This window comes from Aquarana catesbeiana, linkage group LG01, assembly GCF_042186555.1.
Source record: "Aquarana catesbeiana isolate 2022-GZ linkage group LG01, ASM4218655v1, whole genome shotgun sequence".
Taxonomy (NCBI): Eukaryota; Metazoa; Chordata; class Amphibia; order Anura; family Ranidae; genus Aquarana; species Aquarana catesbeiana.
Window position 1 is genome coordinate 105,718,610 of NC_133324.1, and position 17,405 is coordinate 105,736,014.

Genomic DNA, 17,405 nt, shown 5'->3' on the forward strand with positions numbered 1-17,405 from the left:
CTGATTTAGTCCACCAATTGGAAAAAGTCATGGGAATGGATCCTTCAGAGGGCAATATGGATTTCTGAGTAAGTCTGGATTAGGAATCTCTACCTTATTTCACCATGGCTGTGTTAGAAGGCTTAACCTTTAACGTGCACTGCATAAAAAGTCAGCTAAGACGCATAACTGTGTTTAACTTTCTGGCGGCTTTTAATGTAAGTGTTTTTTTCCTGCAAGAATGTGCTATACCACACATGAGCAATTATGAGACTTTTGCAAAAGACTGGACTCATGGCCCTTCTGTGTGGTCAGGCTCAAATGGGAATAAAAGTGCAGGAGTTGCTATTCTTTTTAAAGGGCCAGCACAAATTCACCAGATACAAGAACTTGTGCCAGGGAGAGTTTTGTTTGTTTCTGTCTCTATTGATGGTATTAAGTGGGATCTCCTAAATGTATATGCATCTCCAGATACAAAAGACCGTATTGAACTGTTTGAAAATTTGAACCTCTTTATGGCAAATATTAAACCAACACTTGTAGCAGGTGATTTTAATTGTACTTTAAATGGGGCAGATAGATATGGTCCAGGTGTTAAAGTGACTGATAGATCAACTAACCTTTTGAAAGCAATGATAACTGATTTCAAGTTTAGAGATATTTTTATGACCCTTAATACAAATATACCCTTAACTGAGAGAGTTACATGGAAAGGTAAAGATGCTGGATCAAGAATTGACTTTATATTTGCTGCTAAGTCTTTAGTGCCCTTGACATGCGTTCATAAAGAGAATGTTATTTCAGACCACAAGGTGGTGATTTTCAAGGTTTCAAGCCCAGCTGAACAAAAAGTGGGAAGAGGCTTTTGGAAATTGAACACCTCCCTGCTACAAGATGATGGAGTGTATAAGGATTTTAGTAAAGTATTTAAGGAGTGGCAGACAGAAAAGTTGCACGCTAGTGATATTCTAACATGGTGGGATATAGTAAAAGGGAGAATTAAACGTTTTTTCATTAAATTAGGGGTTCACAAGGCAAAAGAAAAAAGAGAATTTTTTGATAATCTAAATACCCAGCTACAAACTTTGTATAAACTCAAAGGAATAGGCTGTGATGTAGCTGATAATATTTCTACAGCAAAAGAGAACATTAAAAAGTGTCTAGAAGAGAAAGCAAAGGAAGTCATTTTTAAAAGCCGTGTAAAACATGTAGAAGAGAATGAAAAGTGTACCAAGTACTTCTTTAGGAGGGTTTCACTTTCAAAGGAAATAATAACAGAAATAGAGGGGGAGAATTCCAGGAGTGGCATAATGGGAAAAGTTTGTACTTTTTATCAATCCCTATATGACACCAAAAACATTGACAGCGATTTCCTGAATGACACACTCAAAGATATAACTATGGTTCTAAACCAAGATGATGCAAAGTCCCTAAATGAGCTTTTAACTGAAGATGAACTTTTAAAAACCATGAAGAGTTTTCAAAAAAGTAAAGTACCTGGGCTGGATGGTTTGCCTGTTGAATTTTACTTGCAGTTTTGGGACATTTTAAAAAATGACTTGCTAAATGTATTTAGCAAATGTTTTCTCTATAAAGAGCTGCCACATTCTTGGAGGAGAGGAGTCATTACCCTACTGCCAAAAGGGGGCGACAAAACCCAATTAAAGAACTGGAGGCCTATAACACTCCTGAACCTGGATTATAAAATCTTTGCTAAAATCCTGGCAAACAGGTTGAAAAGAGTGATAGATAAAGTGATCCATAGTAACCAGGTGTGCGGTATCCCTGGGCGTAGAATACACCATATTACCAACCTCATAAGGGACTCTATTTGGTACATGGAAGAGCGTAAGCAACCTCTGGCAATTCTGTCATTAGATTTTGAAAAAGCTTTTGACCACATATCTCACGTGTATCTCTTTAATGTTCTGCACAAAATGGGCATTCCAGAGGGCTTTTTGTCCTCATTAAGGTCCTTATATAATAAGTGTACCAGTCAAGTTTTAGTCAATGGCTTCATGACTGAAGGCTTTAGCTTAAAGTGTGGTGTCAAGCAAGGATGTCCTTTGTCGCCATTGCTTTTTGTGTGTGCCATTGAGCCACTGTTATGCTCCATTAGAAAGGATAAGGTGATCAGAGGAGTTCACGTGCCAGGAAGTGGAGGGCGGCAAGTAAAAATAACTGGTTACATGGATGACCTTGCCATGTTGTGTACTAACACTACATCTGTTCAAAGGGCAATCAAAAGAACAGAATATTTCTGTGCCGCTTCTGGATTTAAATTAAATTTGAATAAAAGCGGCATGATGGAAATTGGAGATTGGAAGCCTTCTCTAGATTGCCCAATACAAAAGAAGGAATCTATAAAAATCTTGGGCACAATTTTTACCTCTAAAAATGATGGAGAGGAGTCATGGAACGTGGTTATGGAAAGGATAAACAGAAAGGTTATAGGCTGGAAGATGCGACAGTTAACCATTGAAGGGAGGATTTTACTACTTAAAATGGTTCTGTTACCTATTTTATTGTATACAGCTCTCACCTTTCCCCCATCAGTATTACACCTGACTCAGGTTGTACGAACATGTTTTCTCTTTGTTTGGGGTTCAAAGATGGAGAGGTTAAAAAGAATATACATGACAAAACCACCTGAAAAAGGTGGGAAAGGTATGCCAAATATAAAGCGCTTTGTATATACAAAATATTTGGTTCTATGCCTTCAAGCCCATAAAACAGAAGCACTTTGGTCTTTTTTTCTGAGATATGCAGCAGGGTTTACTTTTCGGAAACATGGTTGGTACAATTTATCTCTGAAAAGCCCTTTCTGCCTTAACCCCCCATGGTTTTATAGCATTTTGCAAACTATCATCTCTGACTTCAATCTTTGTAATAAATCCCAAGAAGACCTTTGTGATAAATTGAAGTTGAAACTGCATTTTAATGCTGCTGAAACTTTAATTCCTATCATTCAAATGCCAGAAGAGGAGGTAAAAACTGTTTGGGCAAAAGTCAGTCATAAACAGCTCTTTAATAGTCAAAAAGATTTAGCATGGGCCTGTGTGCACGAATGCCTACCTACCAAAGCCTTTCAGCACAAGCGAGGCGTGATAACATCAGCTAAGTGTCCAAGGTCCTCGTGTAGATCTAATGAGACAGTAAAGCATTTTCTGTGGGATTGCTTTTATGCCAAAGAACTTTGGACGAAAGTAAAACCACTTCTGGAACAGGTGGCGGGAATTAAAGATTTAAACTATGAGCTGGTTCTTTATGGCAAAATGGAGACTATACCACAGGCTAAATGTATGATTTTATGGAAAATGATAAACTCTTTTAAAGAAGCTCTGTGGAAAGTCCGAAACAAGATAATCTTTAATTCTAATGAGGTAACAGTTAATGAATGCATATCTTTGAGTTTTAGTGCAATGCGTTTATATGTTTTGCTTGATGAAAAGAGTTCTGCAAACAAAAGCAAGTTTTGGTGTCAGGAAAAATGGTTTATATTTTCAAACTAAGTAATGGAAAAAAGATTGTAGTGTATGATATGCGAACTCTGTTCCATTTACTTATGTATATCAGTTAAAAAGTATTGTAAAGTTGAAATGTGAACTTGTATATAATTTATTGACTTAATAAAGCTTTTAAAAAACGAAAAACGAATGAAGGTGGTTCTCCCAGGGCGAGGCTCGGCCATTGCACTCCGGCTGTGCTGACCCCTGCGATTTCCTCAAATGCAGGAAACTCGACTGCATAATTTGTGGTAGTGGGGGACTGCGTTCGCGCTTTCCCCTGATTATTCCTGGTCAAAAGACAGCTTGACGAAAGAAACTACGGGGCCTTTATCGTTTCTACAAGGTTTCCTCCAGCCACCTGTTCCTGTCTCAGGTGGGGTCTGTGCGGGGCCTTCTACGAGGGTTCAACGCGTCAGCCACTTCTCCTGCATCAAACCCATATCTGTATGCTGCATGCTTTCCATATCCCTATGCTATGGGCTCGCCGCGGGCCTAGTTTCGCAGAACAAAGCTGCCTCGTGCCTGGATGCTTAGTCCGCCGCCCCTCTATGCAAATATATGTGTGCTGCAGTGTAGCTTGGGAGCCTGGTTGTAAACCCCTTGCGTGCATAAAGACATTTTCAGAGGCTTCCCAGGAGGGCTACCAAAAAGGAACCAATACGCCTGACTGTTCACAGGGATAATGTGCCTTGCTGATGGAATAGCTGCGACTGAGGCTAGTTTGCCAGCAGGCACCCAGAAAGCCCCTCCATAACCTGGTGGAGGCGTGCCCCTGACCGGGGGGTGCTAGAGTGACGATTCCGACTCATACTTACCTGGCAGGGGAGATACCATGATCATGAAGGTGGTTCTCCCAGGGCGAGGCTCGGCCATTGCACTCCGGCTGTGCTGACCCCTGCGATTTCCTCAAATGCAGGAAACTCGACTGCATAATTTGTGGTAGTGGGGGACTGCGTTCGCGCTTTCCCCTGATTATTCCTGGTCAAAAGACAGCTTGACGAAAGAAACTACGGGGCCTTTATCGTTTCTACAAGGTTTCCTCCAGCCACCTGTTCCCGTCTCAGGTGGGGTCTGTGCGGGGCCTTCTACGAGGGTTCAACGCGTCAGCCACTTCTCCTGCATCAAACCCATATCTGTATGCTGCATGCTTTCCATATCCCTATGCTATGGGCTCGCCGCGGGCCTAGTTTCGCAGAACAAAGCTGCCTCGTGCCTGGATGCTTAGTCCGCCGCCCCTCTATGCAAATATATGTGTGCTGCAGTGTAGCTTGGGAGCCTGGTTGTAAACCCCTTGCGTGCATAAAGACATTTTCAGAGGCTTCCCAGGAGGGCTACCAAAAAGGAACCAATACGCCTGACTGTTCACAGGGATAATGTGCCTTGCTGATGGAATAGCTGCGACTGAGGCTAGTTTGCCAGCAGGCACCCAGAAAGCCCCTCCATAACCTGGTGGAGGCGTGCCCCTGACCGGGGGGTGCTAGAGTGACGATTCCGACTCATACTTACCTGGCAGGGGAGATACCATGATCATGAAGGTGGTTCTCCCAGGGCGAGGCTCGGCCATTGCACTCCGGCTGTGCTGACCCCTGCGATTTCCTCAAATGCAGGAAACTCGACTGCATAATTTGTGGTAGTGGGGGACTGCGTTCGCGCTTTCCCCTGATTATTCCTGGTCAAAAGACAGCTTGACGAAAGAAACTACGGGGCCTTTATCGTTTCTACAAGGTTTCCTCCAGCCACCTGTTCCTGTCTCAGGTGGGGTCTGTGCGGGGCCTTCTACGAGGGTTCAACGCGTCAGCCACTTCTCCTGCATCAAACCCATATCTGTATGCTGCATGCTTTCCATATCCCTATGCTATGGGCTCGCCGCGGGCCTAGTTTCGCAGAACAAAGCTGCCTCGTGCCTGGATGCTTAGTCCGCCGCCCCTCTATGCAAATATATGTGTGCTGCAGTGTAGCTTGGGAGCCTGGTTGTAAACCCCTTGCGTGCATAAAGACATTTTCAGAGGCTTCCCAGGAGGGCTACCAAAAAGGAACCAATACGCCTGACTGTTCACAGGGATAATGTGCCTTGCTGATGGAATAGCTGCGACTGAGGCTAGTTTGCCAGCAGGCACCCAGAAAGCCCCTCCATAACCTGGTGGAGGCGTGCCCCTGACCGGGGGGTGCTAGAGTGACGATTCCGACTCATACTTACCTGGCAGGGGAGATACCATGATCATGAAGGTGGTTCTCCCAGGGCGAGGCTCGGCCATTGCACTCCGGCTGTGCTGACCCCTGCGATTTCCTCAAATGCAGGAAACTCGACTGCATAATTTGTGGTAGTGGGGGACTGCGTTCGCGCTTTCCCCTGATTATTCCTGGTCAAAAGACAGCTTGACGAAAGAAACTACGGGGCCTTTATCGTTTCTACAAGGTTTCCTCCAGCCACCTGTTCCTGTCTCAGGTGGGGTCTGTGCGGGGCCTTCTACGAGGGTTCAACGCGTCAGCCACTTCTCCTGCATCAAACCCATATCTGTATGCTGCATGCTTTCCATATCCCTATGCTATGGGCTCGCCGCGGGCCTAGTTTCGCAGAACAAAGCTGCCTCGTGCCTGGATGCTTAGTCCGCCGCCCCTCTATGCAAATATATGTGTGCTGCAGTGTAGCTTGGGAGCCTGGTTGTAAACCCCTTGCGTGCATAAAGACATTTTCAGAGGCTTCCCAGGAGGGCTACCAAAAAGGAACCAATACGCCTGACTGTTCACAGGGATAATGTGCCTTGCTGATGGAATAGCTGCGACTGAGGCTAGTTTGCCAGCAGGCACCCAGAAAGCCCCTCCATAACCTGGTGGAGGCGTGCCCCTGACCGGGGGGTGCTAGAGTGACGATTCCGACTCATACTTACCTGGCAGGGGAGATACCATGATCATGAAGGTGGTTCTCCCAGGGCGAGGCTCGGCCATTGCACTCCGGCTGTGCTGACCCCTGCGATTTCCTCAAATGCAGGAAACTCGACTGCATAATTTGTGGTAGTGGGGGACTGCGTTCGCGCTTTCCCCTGATTATTCCTGGTCAAAAGACAGCTTGACGAAAGAAACTACGGGGCCTTTATCGTTTCTACAAGGTTTCCTCCAGCCACCTGTTCCTGTCTCAGGTGGGGTCTGTGCGGGGCCTTCTACGAGGGTTCAACGCGTCAGCCACTTCTCCTGCATCAAACCCATATCTGTATGCTGCATGCTTTCCATATCCCTATGCTATGGGCTCGCCGCGGGCCTAGTTTCGCAGAACAAAGCTGCCTCGTGCCTGGATGCTTAGTCCGCCGCCCCTCTATGCAAATATATGTGTGCTGCAGTGTAGCTTGGGAGCCTGGTTGTAAACCCCTTGCGTGCATAAAGACATTTTCAGAGGCTTCCCAGGAGGGCTACCAAAAAGGAACCAATACGCCTGACTGTTCACAGGGATAATGTGCCTTGCTGATGGAATAGCTGCGACTGAGGCTAGTTTGCCAGCAGGCACCCAGAAAGCCCCTCCATAACCTGGTGGAGGCGTGCCCCTGACCGGGGGGTGCTAGAGTGACGATTCCGACTCATACTTACCTGGCAGGGGAGATACCATGATCATGAAGGTGGTTCTCCCAGGGCGAGGCTCGGCCATTGCACTCCGGCTGTGCTGACCCCTGCGATTTCCTCAAATGCAGGAAACTCGACTGCATAATTTGTGGTAGTGGGGGACTGCGTTCGCGCTTTCCCCTGATTATTCCTGGTCAAAAGACAGCTTGACGAAAGAAACTACGGGGCCTTTATCGTTTCTACAAGGTTTCCTCCAGCCACCTGTTCCCGTCTCAGGTGGGGTCTGTGCGGGGCCTTCTACGAGGGTTCAACGCGTCAGCCACTTCTCCTGCATCAAACCCATATCTGTATGCTGCATGCTTTCCATATCCCTATGCTATGGGCTCGCCGCGGGCCTAGTTTCGCAGAACAAAGCTGCCTCGTGCCTGGATGCTTAGTCCGCCGCCCCTCTATGCAAATATATGTGTGCTGCAGTGTAGCTTGGGAGCCTGGTTGTAAACCCCTTGCGTGCATAAAGACATTTTCAGAGGCTTCCCAGGAGGGCTACCAAAAAGGAACCAATACGCCTGACTGTTCACAGGGATAATGTGCCTTGCTGATGGAATAGCTGCGACTGAGGCTAGTTTGCCAGCAGGCACCCAGAAAGCCCCTCCATAACCTGGTGGAGGCGTGCCCCTGACCGGGGGGTGCTAGAGTGACGATTCCGACTCATACTTACCTGGCAGGGGAGATACCATGATCATGAAGGTGGTTCTCCCAGGGCGAGGCTCGGCCATTGCACTCCGGCTGTGCTGACCCCTGCGATTTCCTCAAATGCAGGAAACTCGACTGCATAATTTGTGGTAGTGGGGGACTGCGTTCGCGCTTTCCCCTGATTATTCCTGGTCAAAAGACAGCTTGACGAAAGAAACTACGGGGCCTTTATCGTTTCTACAAGGTTTCCTCCAGCCACCTGTTCCTGTCTCAGGTGGGGTCTGTGCGGGGCCTTCTACGAGGGTTCAACGCGTCAGCCACTTCTCCTGCATCAAACCCATATCTGTATGCTGCATGCTTTCCATATCCCTATGCTATGGGCTCGCCGCGGGCCTAGTTTCGCAGAACAAAGCTGCCTCGTGCCTGGATGCTTAGTCCGCCGCCCCTCTATGCAAATATATGTGTGCTGCAGTGTAGCTTGGGAGCCTGGTTGTAAACCCCTTGCGTGCATAAAGACATTTTCAGAGGCTTCCCAGGAGGGCTACCAAAAAGGAACCAATACGCCTGACTGTTCACAGGGATAATGTGCCTTGCTGATGGAATAGCTGCGACTGAGGCTAGTTTGCCAGCAGGCACCCAGAAAGCCCCTCCATAACCTGGTGGAGGCGTGCCCCTGACCGGGGGGTGCTAGAGTGACGATTCCGACTCATACTTACCTGGCAGGGGAGATACCATGATCATGAAGGTGGTTCTCCCAGGGCGAGGCTCGGCCATTGCACTCCGGCTGTGCTGACCCCTGCGATTTCCTCAAATGCAGGAAACTCGACTGCATAATTTGTGGTAGTGGGGGACTGCGTTCGCGCTTTCCCCTGATTATTCCTGGTCAAAAGACAGCTTGACGAAAGAAACTACGGGGCCTTTATCGTTTCTACAAGGTTTCCTCCAGCCACCTGTTCCTGTCTCAGGTGGGGTCTGTGCGGGGCCTTCTACGAGGGTTCAACGCGTCAGCCACTTCTCCTGCATCAAACCCATATCTGTATGCTGCATGCTTTCCATATCCCTATGCTATGGGCTCGCCGCGGGCCTAGTTTCGCAGAACAAAGCTGCCTCGTGCCTGGATGCTTAGTCCGCCGCCCCTCTATGCAAATATATGTGTGCTGCAGTGTAGCTTGGGAGCCTGGTTGTAAACCCCTTGCGTGCATAAAGACATTTTCAGAGGCTTCCCAGGAGGGCTACCAAAAAGGAACCAATACGCCTGACTGTTCACAGGGATAATGTGCCTTGCTGATGGAATAGCTGCGACTGAGGCTAGTTTGCCAGCAGGCACCCAGAAAGCCCCTCCATAACCTGGTGGAGGCGTGCCCCTGACCGGGGGGTGCTAGAGTGACGATTCCGACTCATACTTACCTGGCAGGGGAGATACCATGATCATGAAGGTGGTTCTCCCAGGGCGAGGCTCGGCCATTGCACTCCGGCTGTGCTGACCCCTGCGATTTCCTCAAATGCAGGAAACTCGACTGCATAATTTGTGGTAGTGGGGGACTGCGTTCGCGCTTTCCCCTGATTATTCCTGGTCAAAAGACAGCTTGACGAAAGAAACTACGGGGCCTTTATCGTTTCTACAAGGTTTCCTCCAGCCACCTGTTCCTGTCTCAGGTGGGGTCTGTGCGGGGCCTTCTACGAGGGTTCAACGCGTCAGCCACTTCTCCTGCATCAAACCCATATCTGTATGCTGCATGCTTTCCATATCCCTATGCTATGGGCTCGCCGCGGGCCTAGTTTCGCAGAACAAAGCTGCCTCGTGCCTGGATGCTTAGTCCGCCGCCCCTCTATGCAAATATATGTGTGCTGCAGTGTAGCTTGGGAGCCTGGTTGTAAACCCCTTGCGTGCATAAAGACATTTTCAGAGGCTTCCCAGGAGGGCTACCAAAAAGGAACCAATACGCCTGACTGTTCACAGGGATAATGTGCCTTGCTGATGGAATAGCTGCGACTGAGGCTAGTTTGCCAGCAGGCACCCAGAAAGCCCCTCCATAACCTGGTGGAGGCGTGCCCCTGACCGGGGGGTGCTAGAGTGACGATTCCGACTCATACTTACCTGGCAGGGGAGATACCATGATCATGAAGGTGGTTCTCCCAGGGCGAGGCTCGGCCATTGCACTCCGGCTGTGCTGACCCCTGCGATTTCCTCAAATGCAGGAAACTCGACTGCATAATTTGTGGTAGTGGGGGACTGCGTTCGCGCTTTCCCCTGATTATTCCTGGTCAAAAGACAGCTTGACGAAAGAAACTACGGGGCCTTTATCGTTTCTACAAGGTTTCCTCCAGCCACCTGTTCCTGTCTCAGGTGGGGTCTGTGCGGGGCCTTCTACGAGGGTTCAACGCGTCAGCCACTTCTCCTGCATCAAACCCATATCTGTATGCTGCATGCTTTCCATATCCCTATGCTATGGGCTCGCCGCGGGCCTAGTTTCGCAGAACAAAGCTGCCTCGTGCCTGGATGCTTAGTCCGCCGCCCCTCTATGCAAATATATGTGTGCTGCAGTGTAGCTTGGGAGCCTGGTTGTAAACCCCTTGCGTGCATAAAGACATTTTCAGAGGCTTCCCAGGAGGGCTACCAAAAAGGAACCAATACGCCTGACTGTTCACAGGGATAATGTGCCTTGCTGATGGAATAGCTGCGACTGAGGCTAGTTTGCCAGCAGGCACCCAGAAAGCCCCTCCATAACCTGGTGGAGGCGTGCCCCTGACCGGGGGGTGCTAGAGTGACGATTCCGACTCATACTTACCTGGCAGGGGAGATACCATGATCATGAAGGTGGTTCTCCCAGGGCGAGGCTCGGCCATTGCACTCCGGCTGTGCTGACCCCTGCGATTTCCTCAAATGCAGGAAACTCGACTGCATAATTTGTGGTAGTGGGGGACTGCGTTCGCGCTTTCCCCTGATTATTCCTGGTCAAAAGACAGCTTGACGAAAGAAACTACGGGGCCTTTATCGTTTCTACAAGGTTTCCTCCAGCCACCTGTTCCTGTCTCAGGTGGGGTCTGTGCGGGGCCTTCTACGAGGGTTCAACGCGTCAGCCACTTCTCCTGCATCAAACCCATATCTGTATGCTGCATGCTTTCCATATCCCTATGCTATGGGCTCGCCGCGGGCCTAGTTTCGCAGAACAAAGCTGCCTCGTGCCTGGATGCTTAGTCCGCCGCCCCTCTATGCAAATATATGTGTGCTGCAGTGTAGCTTGGGAGCCTGGTTGTAAACCCCTTGCGTGCATAAAGACATTTTCAGAGGCTTCCCAGGAGGGCTACCAAAAAGGAACCAATACGCCTGACTGTTCACAGGGATAATGTGCCTTGCTGATGGAATAGCTGCGACTGAGGCTAGTTTGCCAGCAGGCACCCAGAAAGCCCCTCCATAACCTGGTGGAGGCGTGCCCCTGACCGGGGGGTGCTAGAGTGACGATTCCGACTCATACTTACCTGGCAGGGGAGATACCATGATCATGAAGGTGGTTCTCCCAGGGCGAGGCTCGGCCATTGCACTCCGGCTGTGCTGACCCCTGCGATTTCCTCAAATGCAGGAAACTCGACTGCATAATTTGTGGTAGTGGGGGACTGCGTTCGCGCTTTCCCCTGATTATTCCTGGTCAAAAGACAGCTTGACGAAAGAAACTACGGGGCCTTTATCGTTTCTACAAGGTTTCCTCCAGCCACCTGTTCCTGTCTCAGGTGGGGTCTGTGCGGGGCCTTCTACGAGGGTTCAACGCGTCAGCCACTTCTCCTGCATCAAACCCATATCTGTATGCTGCATGCTTTCCATATCCCTATGCTATGGGCTCGCCGCGGGCCTAGTTTCGCAGAACAAAGCTGCCTCGTGCCTGGATGCTTAGTCCGCCGCCCCTCTATGCAAATATATGTGTGCTGCAGTGTAGCTTGGGAGCCTGGTTGTAAACCCCTTGCGTGCATAAAGACATTTTCAGAGGCTTCCCAGGAGGGCTACCAAAAAGGAACCAATACGCCTGACTGTTCACAGGGATAATGTGCCTTGCTGATGGAATAGCTGCGACTGAGGCTAGTTTGCCAGCAGGCACCCAGAAAGCCCCTCCATAACCTGGTGGAGGCGTGCCCCTGACCGGGGGGTGCTAGAGTGACGATTCCGACTCATACTTACCTGGCAGGGGAGATACCATGATCATGAAGGTGGTTCTCCCAGGGCGAGGCTCGGCCATTGCACTCCGGCTGTGCTGACCCCTGCGATTTCCTCAAATGCAGGAAACTCGACTGCATAATTTGTGGTAGTGGGGGACTGCGTTCGCGCTTTCCCCTGATTATTCCTGGTCAAAAGACAGCTTGACGAAAGAAACTACGGGGCCTTTATCGTTTCTACAAGGTTTCCTCCAGCCACCTGTTCCTGTCTCAGGTGGGGTCTGTGCGGGGCCTTCTACGAGGGTTCAACGCGTCAGCCACTTCTCCTGCATCAAACCCATATCTGTATGCTGCATGCTTTCCATATCCCTATGCTATGGGCTCGCCGCGGGCCTAGTTTCGCAGAACAAAGCTGCCTCGTGCCTGGATGCTTAGTCCGCCGCCCCTCTATGCAAATATATGTGTGCTGCAGTGTAGCTTGGGAGCCTGGTTGTAAACCCCTTGCGTGCATAAAGACATTTTCAGAGGCTTCCCAGGAGGGCTACCAAAAAGGAACCAATACGCCTGACTGTTCACAGGGATAATGTGCCTTGCTGATGGAATAGCTGCGACTGAGGCTAGTTTGCCAGCAGGCACCCAGAAAGCCCCTCCATAACCTGGTGGAGGCGTGCCCCTGACCGGGGGGTGCTAGAGTGACGATTCCGACTCATACTTACCTGGCAGGGGAGATACCATGATCATGAAGGTGGTTCTCCCAGGGCGAGGCTCGGCCATTGCACTCCGGCTGTGCTGACCCCTGCGATTTCCTCAAATGCAGGAAACTCGACTGCATAATTTGTGGTAGTGGGGGACTGCGTTCGCGCTTTCCCCTGATTATTCCTGGTCAAAAGACAGCTTGACGAAAGAAACTACGGGGCCTTTATCGTTTCTACAAGGTTTCCTCCAGCCACCTGTTCCTGTCTCAGGTGGGGTCTGTGCGGGGCCTTCTACGAGGGTTCAACGCGTCAGCCACTTCTCCTGCATCAAACCCATATCTGTATGCTGCATGCTTTCCATATCCCTATGCTATGGGCTCGCCGCGGGCCTAGTTTCGCAGAACAAAGCTGCCTCGTGCCTGGATGCTTAGTCCGCCGCCCCTCTATGCAAATATATGTGTGCTGCAGTGTAGCTTGGGAGCCTGGTTGTAAACCCCTTGCGTGCATAAAGACATTTTCAGAGGCTTCCCAGGAGGGCTACCAAAAAGGAACCAATACGCCTGACTGTTCACAGGGATAATGTGCCTTGCTGATGGAATAGCTGCGACTGAGGCTAGTTTGCCAGCAGGCACCCAGAAAGCCCCTCCATAACCTGGTGGAGGCGTGCCCCTGACCGGGGGGTGCTAGAGTGACGATTCCGACTCATACTTACCTGGCAGGGGAGATACCATGATCATGAAGGTGGTTCTCCCAGGGCGAGGCTCGGCCATTGCACTCCGGCTGTGCTGACCCCTGCGATTTCCTCAAATGCAGGAAACTCGACTGCATAATTTGTGGTAGTGGGGGACTGCGTTCGCGCTTTCCCCTGATTATTCCTGGTCAAAAGACAGCTTGACGAAAGAAACTACGGGGCCTTTATCGTTTCTACAAGGTTTCCTCCAGCCACCTGTTCCTGTCTCAGGTGGGGTCTGTGCGGGGCCTTCTACGAGGGTTCAACGCGTCAGCCACTTCTCCTGCATCAAACCCATATCTGTATGCTGCATGCTTTCCATATCCCTATGCTATGGGCTCGCCGCGGGCCTAGTTTCGCAGAACAAAGCTGCCTCGTGCCTGGATGCTTAGTCCGCCGCCCCTCTATGCAAATATATGTGTGCTGCAGTGTAGCTTGGGAGCCTGGTTGTAAACCCCTTGCGTGCATAAAGACATTTTCAGAGGCTTCCCAGGAGGGCTACCAAAAAGGAACCAATACGCCTGACTGTTCACAGGGATAATGTGCCTTGCTGATGGAATAGCTGCGACTGAGGCTAGTTTGCCAGCAGGCACCCAGAAAGCCCCTCCATAACCTGGTGGAGGCGTGCCCCTGACCGGGGGGTGCTAGAGTGACGATTCCGACTCATACTTACCTGGCAGGGGAGATACCATGATCATGAAGGTGGTTCTCCCAGGGCGAGGCTCGGCCATTGCACTCCGGCTGTGCTGACCCCTGCGATTTCCTCAAATGCAGGAAACTCGACTGCATAATTTGTGGTAGTGGGGGACTGCGTTCGCGCTTTCCCCTGATTATTCCTGGTCAAAAGACAGCTTGACGAAAGAAACTACGGGGCCTTTATCGTTTCTACAAGGTTTCCTCCAGCCACCTGTTCCTGTCTCAGGTGGGGTCTGTGCGGGGCCTTCTACGAGGGTTCAACGCGTCAGCCACTTCTCCTGCATCAAACCCATATCTGTATGCTGCATGCTTTCCATATCCCTATGCTATGGGCTCGCCGCGGGCCTAGTTTCGCAGAACAAAGCTGCCTCGTGCCTGGATGCTTAGTCCGCCGCCCCTCTATGCAAATATATGTGTGCTGCAGTGTAGCTTGGGAGCCTGGTTGTAAACCCCTTGCGTGCATAAAGACATTTTCAGAGGCTTCCCAGGAGGGCTACCAAAAAGGAACCAATACGCCTGACTGTTCACAGGGATAATGTGCCTTGCTGATGGAATAGCTGCGACTGAGGCTAGTTTGCCAGCAGGCACCCAGAAAGCCCCTCCATAACCTGGTGGAGGCGTGCCCCTGACCGGGGGGTGCTAGAGTGACGATTCCGACTCATACTTACCTGGCAGGGGAGATACCATGATCATGAAGGTGGTTCTCCCAGGGCGAGGCTCGGCCATTGCACTCCGGCTGTGCTGACCCCTGCGATTTCCTCAAATGCAGGAAACTCGACTGCATAATTTGTGGTAGTGGGGGACTGCGTTCGCGCTTTCCCCTGATTATTCCTGGTCAAAAGACAGCTTGACGAAAGAAACTACGGGGCCTTTATCGTTTCTACAAGGTTTCCTCCAGCCACCTGTTCCTGTCTCAGGTGGGGTCTGTGCGGGGCCTTCTACGAGGGTTCAACGCGTCAGCCACTTCTCCTGCATCAAACCCATATCTGTATGCTGCATGCTTTCCATATCCCTATGCTATGGGCTCGCCGCGGGCCTAGTTTCGCAGAACAAAGCTGCCTCGTGCCTGGATGCTTAGTCCGCCGCCCCTCTATGCAAATATATGTGTGCTGCAGTGTAGCTTGGGAGCCTGGTTGTAAACCCCTTGCGTGCATAAAGACATTTTCAGAGGCTTCCCAGGAGGGCTACCAAAAAGGAACCAATACGCCTGACTGTTCACAGGGATAATGTGCCTTGCTGATGGAATAGCTGCGACTGAGGCTAGTTTGCCAGCAGGCACCCAGAAAGCCCCTCCATAACCTGGTGGAGGCGTGCCCCTGACCGGGGGGTGCTAGAGTGACGATTCCGACTCATACTTACCTGGCAGGGGAGATACCATGATCATGAAGGTGGTTCTCCCAGGGCGAGGCTCGGCCATTGCACTCCGGCTGTGCTGACCCCTGCGATTTCCTCAAATGCAGGAAACTCGACTGCATAATTTGTGGTAGTGGGGGACTGCGTTCGCGCTTTCCCCTGATTATTCCTGGTCAAAAGACAGCTTGACGAAAGAAACTACGGGGCCTTTATCGTTTCTACAAGGTTTCCTCCAGCCACCTGTTCCTGTCTCAGGTGGGGTCTGTGCGGGGCCTTCTACGAGGGTTCAACGCGTCAGCCACTTCTCCTGCATCAAACCCATATCTGTATGCTGCATGCTTTCCATATCCCTATGCTATGGGCTCGCCGCGGGCCTAGTTTCGCAGAACAAAGCTGCCTCGTGCCTGGATGCTTAGTCCGCCGCCCCTCTATGCAAATATATGTGTGCTGCAGTGTAGCTTGGGAGCCTGGTTGTAAACCCCTTGCGTGCATAAAGACATTTTCAGAGGCTTCCCAGGAGGGCTACCAAAAAGGAACCAATACGCCTGACTGTTCACAGGGATAATGTGCCTTGCTGATGGAATAGCTGCGACTGAGGCTAGTTTGCCAGCAGGCACCCAGAAAGCCCCTCCATAACCTGGTGGAGGCGTGCCCCTGACCGGGGGGTGCTAGAGTGACGATTCCGACTCATACTTACCTGGCAGGGGAGATACCATGATCATGAAGGTGGTTCTCCCAGGGCGAGGCTCGGCCATTGCACTCCGGCTGTGCTGACCCCTGCGATTTCCTCAAATGCAGGAAACTCGACTGCATAATTTGTGGTAGTGGGGGACTGCGTTCGCGCTTTCCCCTGATTATTCCTGGTCAAAAGACAGCTTGACGAAAGAAACTACGGGGCCTTTATCGTTTCTACAAGGTTTCCTCCAGCCACCTGTTCCTGTCTCAGGTGGGGTCTGTGCGGGGCCTTCTACGAGGGTTCAACGCGTCAGCCACTTCTCCTGCATCAAACCCATATCTGTATGCTGCATGCTTTCCATATCCCTATGCTATGGGCTCGCCGCGGGCCTAGTTTCGCAGAACAAAGCTGCCTCGTGCCTGGATGCTTAGTCCGCCGCCCCTCTATGCAAATATATGTGTGCTGCAGTGTAGCTTGGGAGCCTGGTTGTAAACCCCTTGCGTGCATAAAGACATTTTCAGAGGCTTCCCAGGAGGGCTACCAAAAAGGAACCAATACGCCTGACTGTTCACAGGGATAATGTGCCTTGCTGATGGAATAGCTGCGACTGAGGCTAGTTTGCCAGCAGGCACCCAGAAAGCCCCTCCATAACCTGGTGGAGGCGTGCCCCTGACCGGGGGGTGCTAGAGTGACGATTCCGACTCATACTTACCTGGCAGGGGAGATACCATGATCATGAAGGTGGTTCTCCCAGGGCGAGGCTCGGCCATTGCACTCCGGCTGTGCTGACCCCTGCGATTTCCTCAAATGCAGGAAACTCGACTGCATAATTTGTGGTAGTGGGGGACTGCGTTCGCGCTTTCCCCTGATTATTCCTGGTCAAAAGACAGCTTGACGAAAGAAACTACGGGGCCTTTATCGTTTCTACAAGGTTTCCTCCAGCCACCTGTTCCTGTCTCAGGTGGGGTCTGTGCGGGGCCTTCTACGAGGGTTCAACGCGTCAGCCACTTCTCCTGCATCAAACCCATATCTGTATGCTGCATGCTTTCCATATCCCTATGCTATGGGCTCGCCGCGGGCCTAGTTTCGCAGAACAAAGCTGCCTCGTGCCTGGATGCTTAGTCCGCCGCCCCTCTATGCAAATATATGTGTGCTGCAGTGTAGCTTGGGAGCCTGGTTGTAAACCCCTTGCGTGCATAAAGACATTTTCAGAGGCTTCCCAGGAGGGCTACCAAAAAGGAACCAATACGCCTGACTGTTCACAGGGATAATGTGCCTTGCTGATGGAATAGCTGCGACTGAGGCTAGTTTGCCAGCAGGCACCCAGAAAGCCCCTCCATAACCTGGTGGAGGCGTGCCCCTGACCGGGGGGTGCT

At 50.8% G+C, this 17,405-nt stretch overlaps 19 non-coding genes and 1 pseudogene across 19 annotated transcripts; all 20 read left to right on the forward strand.

Annotated features, from left to right (window-relative positions):
* Positions 1 to 3,629: 3,629 nt before the first annotated feature.
* On the forward strand, positions 3,630 to 3,768 carry LOC141124306 (U1 spliceosomal RNA; annotated as a pseudogene).
* Positions 3,769 to 4,295: 527 nt separating this feature from the next.
* Positions 4,296 to 4,459, forward strand: LOC141124209 (U1 spliceosomal RNA). The gene has a single exon (XR_012240791.1). It is a non-coding gene; the product is annotated as a U1 spliceosomal RNA (small nuclear RNA).
* A 527-nt stretch (positions 4,460 to 4,986) lies between these two features.
* LOC141124210 (U1 spliceosomal RNA) lies at positions 4,987 to 5,150 on the forward strand. The gene has a single exon (XR_012240792.1). It is a non-coding gene; the product is annotated as a U1 spliceosomal RNA (small nuclear RNA).
* Positions 5,151 to 5,677: 527 nt separating this feature from the next.
* On the forward strand, positions 5,678 to 5,841 carry LOC141124212 (U1 spliceosomal RNA). The gene has a single exon (XR_012240793.1). It is a non-coding gene; the product is annotated as a U1 spliceosomal RNA (small nuclear RNA).
* A 527-nt stretch (positions 5,842 to 6,368) lies between these two features.
* On the forward strand, positions 6,369 to 6,532 carry LOC141124213 (U1 spliceosomal RNA). Its single transcript, XR_012240794.1, has one exon. It is a non-coding gene; the product is annotated as a U1 spliceosomal RNA (small nuclear RNA).
* A 527-nt stretch (positions 6,533 to 7,059) lies between these two features.
* Positions 7,060 to 7,223, forward strand: LOC141124214 (U1 spliceosomal RNA). Its single transcript, XR_012240795.1, has one exon. It is a non-coding gene; the product is annotated as a U1 spliceosomal RNA (small nuclear RNA).
* Positions 7,224 to 7,750: 527 nt separating this feature from the next.
* On the forward strand, positions 7,751 to 7,914 carry LOC141124215 (U1 spliceosomal RNA). Its single transcript, XR_012240796.1, has one exon. It is a non-coding gene; the product is annotated as a U1 spliceosomal RNA (small nuclear RNA).
* A 527-nt stretch (positions 7,915 to 8,441) lies between these two features.
* Positions 8,442 to 8,605, forward strand: LOC141124217 (U1 spliceosomal RNA). The gene has a single exon (XR_012240797.1). It is a non-coding gene; the product is annotated as a U1 spliceosomal RNA (small nuclear RNA).
* Positions 8,606 to 9,132: 527 nt separating this feature from the next.
* LOC141124218 (U1 spliceosomal RNA) lies at positions 9,133 to 9,296 on the forward strand. Its single transcript, XR_012240798.1, has one exon. It is a non-coding gene; the product is annotated as a U1 spliceosomal RNA (small nuclear RNA).
* A 527-nt stretch (positions 9,297 to 9,823) lies between these two features.
* Positions 9,824 to 9,987, forward strand: LOC141124219 (U1 spliceosomal RNA). Its single transcript, XR_012240799.1, has one exon. It is a non-coding gene; the product is annotated as a U1 spliceosomal RNA (small nuclear RNA).
* Positions 9,988 to 10,514: 527 nt separating this feature from the next.
* Positions 10,515 to 10,678, forward strand: LOC141124220 (U1 spliceosomal RNA). Its single transcript, XR_012240800.1, has one exon. It is a non-coding gene; the product is annotated as a U1 spliceosomal RNA (small nuclear RNA).
* Positions 10,679 to 11,205: 527 nt separating this feature from the next.
* LOC141124221 (U1 spliceosomal RNA) lies at positions 11,206 to 11,369 on the forward strand. The gene has a single exon (XR_012240802.1). It is a non-coding gene; the product is annotated as a U1 spliceosomal RNA (small nuclear RNA).
* Positions 11,370 to 11,896: 527 nt separating this feature from the next.
* LOC141124222 (U1 spliceosomal RNA) lies at positions 11,897 to 12,060 on the forward strand. Its single transcript, XR_012240803.1, has one exon. It is a non-coding gene; the product is annotated as a U1 spliceosomal RNA (small nuclear RNA).
* A 527-nt stretch (positions 12,061 to 12,587) lies between these two features.
* LOC141124224 (U1 spliceosomal RNA) lies at positions 12,588 to 12,751 on the forward strand. The gene has a single exon (XR_012240804.1). It is a non-coding gene; the product is annotated as a U1 spliceosomal RNA (small nuclear RNA).
* A 527-nt stretch (positions 12,752 to 13,278) lies between these two features.
* On the forward strand, positions 13,279 to 13,442 carry LOC141124225 (U1 spliceosomal RNA). Its single transcript, XR_012240805.1, has one exon. It is a non-coding gene; the product is annotated as a U1 spliceosomal RNA (small nuclear RNA).
* Positions 13,443 to 13,969: 527 nt separating this feature from the next.
* On the forward strand, positions 13,970 to 14,133 carry LOC141124226 (U1 spliceosomal RNA). The gene has a single exon (XR_012240806.1). It is a non-coding gene; the product is annotated as a U1 spliceosomal RNA (small nuclear RNA).
* Positions 14,134 to 14,660: 527 nt separating this feature from the next.
* Positions 14,661 to 14,824, forward strand: LOC141124228 (U1 spliceosomal RNA). The gene has a single exon (XR_012240807.1). It is a non-coding gene; the product is annotated as a U1 spliceosomal RNA (small nuclear RNA).
* A 527-nt stretch (positions 14,825 to 15,351) lies between these two features.
* Positions 15,352 to 15,515, forward strand: LOC141124229 (U1 spliceosomal RNA). The gene has a single exon (XR_012240808.1). It is a non-coding gene; the product is annotated as a U1 spliceosomal RNA (small nuclear RNA).
* A 527-nt stretch (positions 15,516 to 16,042) lies between these two features.
* Positions 16,043 to 16,206, forward strand: LOC141124230 (U1 spliceosomal RNA). The gene has a single exon (XR_012240809.1). It is a non-coding gene; the product is annotated as a U1 spliceosomal RNA (small nuclear RNA).
* A 527-nt stretch (positions 16,207 to 16,733) lies between these two features.
* LOC141124231 (U1 spliceosomal RNA) lies at positions 16,734 to 16,897 on the forward strand. Its single transcript, XR_012240810.1, has one exon. It is a non-coding gene; the product is annotated as a U1 spliceosomal RNA (small nuclear RNA).
* Positions 16,898 to 17,405: the final 508 nt, after the last annotated feature.